The sequence below is a fragment of the Mastomys coucha genome, chromosome X (assembly GCF_008632895.1).
Source record: "Mastomys coucha isolate ucsf_1 chromosome X, UCSF_Mcou_1, whole genome shotgun sequence".
NCBI classification, from domain to species: Eukaryota; Metazoa; Chordata; class Mammalia; order Rodentia; family Muridae; genus Mastomys; species Mastomys coucha.
This window is the reverse complement of record NC_045030.1, coordinates 85,756,420-85,762,095: the sequence shown is the minus strand read 5'-3', so window position 1 is coordinate 85,762,095 and position 5,676 is coordinate 85,756,420. Positions and strand designations below refer to the sequence as shown.

The following is a 5,676-nucleotide window of genomic DNA, read 5'->3' as shown; positions in this document are numbered from 1 at the left end:
TTTAAAAAAAGAAAAAAAAAAAGAAGTTGGGTTGTGCCAACAGGTACAGTAATGCCATGACTGCCATGCCAATGGTACATTAACTGGATTTTGGGAAACTACATGAGGGAATTCATATCAGGTACTGTAAATCCGATTAAAACACAGAGCAAAGCAAAACAAAACAAATCCCAAAACCCCATGGTTGATAGCTAAATTTTAATGGTGGAGAGCTACTTTGTAAATATGTATGGTAATTCCCATATAAAAATGCTATTCTAATAGAAAGAGACAGCTGGAATAGGCTGGGTAAAGGGGAGGTAATTTGGCAGTGGTATTGAAACCTAGTGCAGTGTGAACTTCCTGGAATCTATGAGGATGATCCTATAGAGGACTCCTGGTAATGGGGATTACAGAGTCTGAAATGCCCATTTTCTATAGCCAGGCAAGGTTTCCACTGGTGTGACTGGGTTACATTTTGTTGAGTAGTTGGCTAAGGGGATCCTATGGGTATCTCTAAACAACCAATGCTAATACTAGGACATAAGGTCCCCCTCTGAAAACTGAACCATAGAGTTTCATTGCCAAGTGCAACTTCCGTTTAGCTCATTATACACAGAGTTCCAGCTGGTGTTAACTTGGAGTCTTTACCTTCAGGCTACAGAAAGAGAAAACTATACACCAACCCAGCCACAAAACCTTCTACCTCCATCATTACTGCCTGCAAGATATGCTGCAGTAATGGTGGTGTACTCCATGAGGGAGTGGCCAACCAATATCTGATTTAATTGAGGCTCACAACATGAAAGGGGAACAATGCTTTACACTGCTGGATTACCAGGAACCAAAGACAGGGTAGCCCATATACCTATGGTAGGACTAAATATGAATGGCAAAAAAATCAATGAAATGATTTCTGATGATATTCTGGTATACCATAATCAGTGCCTTATCATCAAGAGAAGCTTCCTCTGGCAACAGATGAGTGCGGGTGCAGAGACCCACAGTGAGCCATTATACAGAGAGAGGCTAAATTGGAAGTCTCAATTGTGTCTTATTCCTCAGAGATTAGGGCACCCAACAGAAAATGGGGAAGAACGACTATAGGAGTCAGAGGGATGGAGGGCACACGGAGAATACAGCCCATTAAATTTACTATGCAAGTCTAATAAGGGCTCACAGAGAGTGAACCAGCAAACATGGGACCTGCATGGATCTGCAATGAGTTCTTTGCATATATGTTATGGCTGTTAATTTGATATTCTTGTGAGATTCCTAACACTGGGAGCAGGTGTATCTCTGATTCGCTTGCCCATTCTTGATACTTTTCCCCCTCCTATAAGGTGGTCTTGTCTGCCTGCAATATGAGTGATTTTGTTTTTCCTCCTGTATCTTGCTTTGGCATGTCTAGCTGTCATCTACTAGAGAACTATTGCTTTCTAAAGAAGAAAGGAAAGGGAATGGATCTAGTGGGGAGAGGAAAGGTGAAGGATTCTAGAAGAAGTAGAGGGAGGGAAAATTCTTGTAAGGATTTATTAGACGAGAAAAGAATGTACTTTAATTGAAATAATTAAAATATTAATTATACTATTAACAAACTTTACTAAGGAAGCATTTCTTTGCAATCAATGCTGGCAATCCAGAGATATATGGGTACTGATAGTACTGATTAAAATGTGATAGTTGAGTATTCAGCTAGGGGATATCCAATTGGGGCTGGGTGCTGCACCTTCCTTTAATTTATGCATTTGACCAATTGGTGGTTCTCTATGCTTTTCACTATATAAGCAAAAGGAATCATCTATCAGAAAAATTGAGAGATGCTACAATCTATGCACATAAAGACTGAAGGCAGGTTAATCCAATGTCCATTTAGCAGAATCATAGTAGTAGGTGCTTCGTGGGGTCTTATGAACTATCTAATCGTAGTTCCTTGGCCTGATAATGATGCACATGAATTTTGTCTTGTGGAACAGATATCAAATCTAGTCAAACTATTATTATACGCATGGCAATATCTTTCCAAGTGACTTGGAATTGCAGTACAGTGTTACAGTTTGATAAGACTATTGATTACTACAATGGTAGTCTGCATAATGCCTTTCAGCATAACAAAAGCTAGGCAGTACAGATGAAGCTTCTAGTTCAGTAGCAACGTGATTTCTCCATCTTTTTAAAAGATTGAGTTCTCTCTCTCGCTCCTCACCATCCTTTACATTACATTTATGCTTGTTTTTACAAGGCCCTAAGTTTCAGCATTATATTATTTATTTGAAATCTGATTTTTTTGATATAGCCAATTAGTGTTAGAATATTCTTAGGACTCCCTTCATTATTTACCAGAGATATGCATAAGAAGTATTTTAATTTACATTCAGTACTAGAAATTTCTTATCAAATTTGGTTATGCTGACTAAATAGTTTGGCAGAAATGCATGTCGGGGGAGGTATTTGTACATATTAAACATTTTTCTTATTTCTTACAATTTGCAAGTGGTTTTCAAGTATAATTTGGTGATGATCAGCAGTTTTTCTAGATTAAGTTTATACTGCCTGAATTTTTTGTGCATTTGGTTTGCTCTTCTATATTTATTCATTAGTGACTTTTTGTTTATAGTATTTTGAAGTATAAGATAATTTCAGATTTATGTAATATCTATCCCCATGCCAAATCTGAAACAATTAATTAATATAACCATTTTAACAAGTTTTCCAAGGAAATTGACTCAGTTTTCATGGAAACCAGCACTTTTCTCTATGAAATCCTATCCCATAAGTTTATATATTAACTATCCAAATTAAAAAATAGCAAAGGTTGACATAAACCATACACAAACACTTGGAAAGTGTTTTTATCTAATGGGTAGAGTCAATGTACATAGTCAAAGAACTGTTAGTAAAATAAATTTAAAATGTCTATACTACTCTCCTATTTGGTTCAAAATCAGATTGATAGTATCTTTAAATAAAGAACAAAGAACTCAGCATAATTAATGAGTAAATATAATGGAAATTATTTAAGAGACACTGTCAGACCAGTCAGTACAGCAGAATATTTGGTCTACTTGGTCTGTTTTGCCTGCCAATTACAAATAAATAAATAAATAAATAAATAAATAAATAAATAAATGTATGGCTTTAAAGAATTAACTATGAGGCTAATTTTTCAAAGTCTTCTGATGAAGAATTATGACTGTCCTTGAAAGCTTTTCAAGAGTCATCAGAGAACAGATGGGAAGAAAGCAGCTTTTCCAAGGACACCTGTAGATAATAATATCCCCAAGATCTAACTGAATACTCCAAAAATAACTCTGCATAATATAGATTTAATCTAAAAAATCAGGTGGCTATATGCTAGATGAGGATAAAGTGACATTTTTAGAGTTTTCAGTTATTTGATTCAGAGTATATTGGTGAGGATATAGTAAGAATGATACAAATAAATATGCAAGTTCTTTGAGTACAGTGCCAAATTTTATTATAAGCAAAGGTTAGTGCATCTACCTGTCTCATAAGTGTATTATATTCTAAAGAGTACCTAAAAGATTATTATCTGAATTAATTTTAGTTTTAAAATTAGAAAGAAAAAAAATCCCATTCTAGCATTTTGTTCTGCAAATCTATTCTAACATGTGTAACAATATCAAGTGTAAAATGTTAACTGTTCAGCTTAATTTGAATATGAATATATACTCTCACTATTAGAGTTAAGGAAATACTTATTGGATGCATAAATGTATCAAACTTTCACCTGAGTATTATGAGTTATATAGTTAGGGACAATAATTAGTCTACTCTGATCTCCATATGTATGATCTGTGAATAAAATAAGAATACTAAAAGAACTGAAAGAACTGTAGAGGAAATACACCAGCTTGTACTTGGGAAGAGGTCACAGTCATAGAACACTTGTCTCTTGAGGGGATGGGTAGGATTCTTCAGAAAACATACTTAATAAAGAGAAAGAAATTTCAAGCAAAGCAAATGGTCTTGGAAATGCTGAAGGAAAGAATACTGTATGATGTGATGATTCAGATATATGCTCAGTTAGTAGAAGTGATGGCCAGCATGACTGGAAAGCTGAGTCTATGTTCAGCTCCCCTGTTACTAAATGTGGTCAGCTAAAGAAAGTGGAAAGTCAGAAGGCTGCAACATGGTATTCATGACTCTTCAAAACAGAGTCAGACAGTGCAAAATTGGATCTAGATTAAGGACTGTGGATTTGGACCTGCATCCAGGTTCAAATATTTGATTAAGTGTGTAATCATAGTGATGGAATTTTCCAGTTTACTTTAGCAATGGCCCTCTATAAAATTAAAAATAGAACACAACTGAGCACACAGTTATTGTAAAGGTTATATGCACTACAACACAACATCCCTGATGTCTTTGTGTATTTTTCACTATCATTGAATCACTATATGAGTTCTAGAAAGGTTAAAAAAAACTGTTTATGTGGAAATAATTACTGAATATGACTGAACTAAAACAGATATGGTAAAATGAAGAAGAAGCTTGCTTATCAAAAGTAGTCATTCTCAAACACTTATGTACACTTTCATATCCTAGGAACCCCATGAAAAATAACTTGTTGTATTTTGCATTTTTGGCAACTTAGAGGTAATGTCTGGACTGGACCAGACATGGCACTATTGACTAGCATGCCTGAAACTTTATTTTAGTCAAATGGTGATGACAGGAAATAGAGCCTAGTGAGTAAATTTATTTTTAAAACAACCAAACAAAGAAACAAACAGGAATTCTTATTTTAAAAATATAGCTTGTCTCAATATTTAAATTTTAATTCTTTCAAAATAAGGCTCATGGGAAAAAAAGTGTGAATTCTAGCTGGGTTCATGTTGTAGCCATGTAGTTTGTAAACTCTGAACTCCATGGTGCCAGTAAGAGTCCAGGTGAAACTGATGATGAGAAAATGGGGGAGATCAGATATCACAATAAGTAAACTGAAGGTGGATCTGAAGCAATTCTGAGAGTATAATGTGAATGTGTGAGCACGCTTTTAACATTGTTTCCTATAAATTAGCTGTACCAGCTCTATACATTTACATACATAGTGAAGAGATTTGCAATCATGTCACAAATTTTGGTTGTTATTTTTAAGAACTGCAACAGTTGAAAAGCTGCTAGGTCTATGCTGGATACAGAAAGCTGTTTGAGTTAGGGTGAGTTTGTACTAAGAGCTAGTTAGTAACTCTTAAGAGAAAACAGTTATGTTACAGGGAGTGCATAGACATATATGATTTGCTGATGGAGATTTTCAAGAAGAGGTCCTGCTAGGCTGACTTTAATTAATCAAGATAAAGTTTATTGCTAATTAATAGCATCCATTCACCTGCAAGTAATGAACTATGGTCTTTAAATAACATTTGCTTCAGGCTGGAGAGACAGCTCAGCACCTAAGAGCACTGACTGCTCTTCTAAAGGTCCTGAGTTCAAATTCCAACAACCACATGGTGGCTCACAACCATCCATAGTAAGATCTGACACCTTCTTCTGGTGTGTCTGAAGACAGCTACAGTGTACTTACATATAATAACAAATAAATCTTTAAAAAAATTAAGAAACCAAATAACATTTGCTTCCCTTAAATACATTTAAGAATGCTTCCCTGGAGTCTAACTTCTTGAGTTCTTTGTATACCTTGGATATTAGCCCTCTATCAAATATAGGGTTGGT

General features: G+C 35.1%; 1 protein-coding gene across 1 annotated transcript in view; it reads right to left on the bottom strand.

Annotated features, from left to right (window-relative positions):
• Dmd (dystrophin) overlaps positions 1 to 5,676 on the bottom strand; it is a 2,056,279-nt gene that overhangs the window by 861,837 nt on the left and 1,188,766 nt on the right. The gene's annotated exons all lie outside the window — the stretch shown is intronic.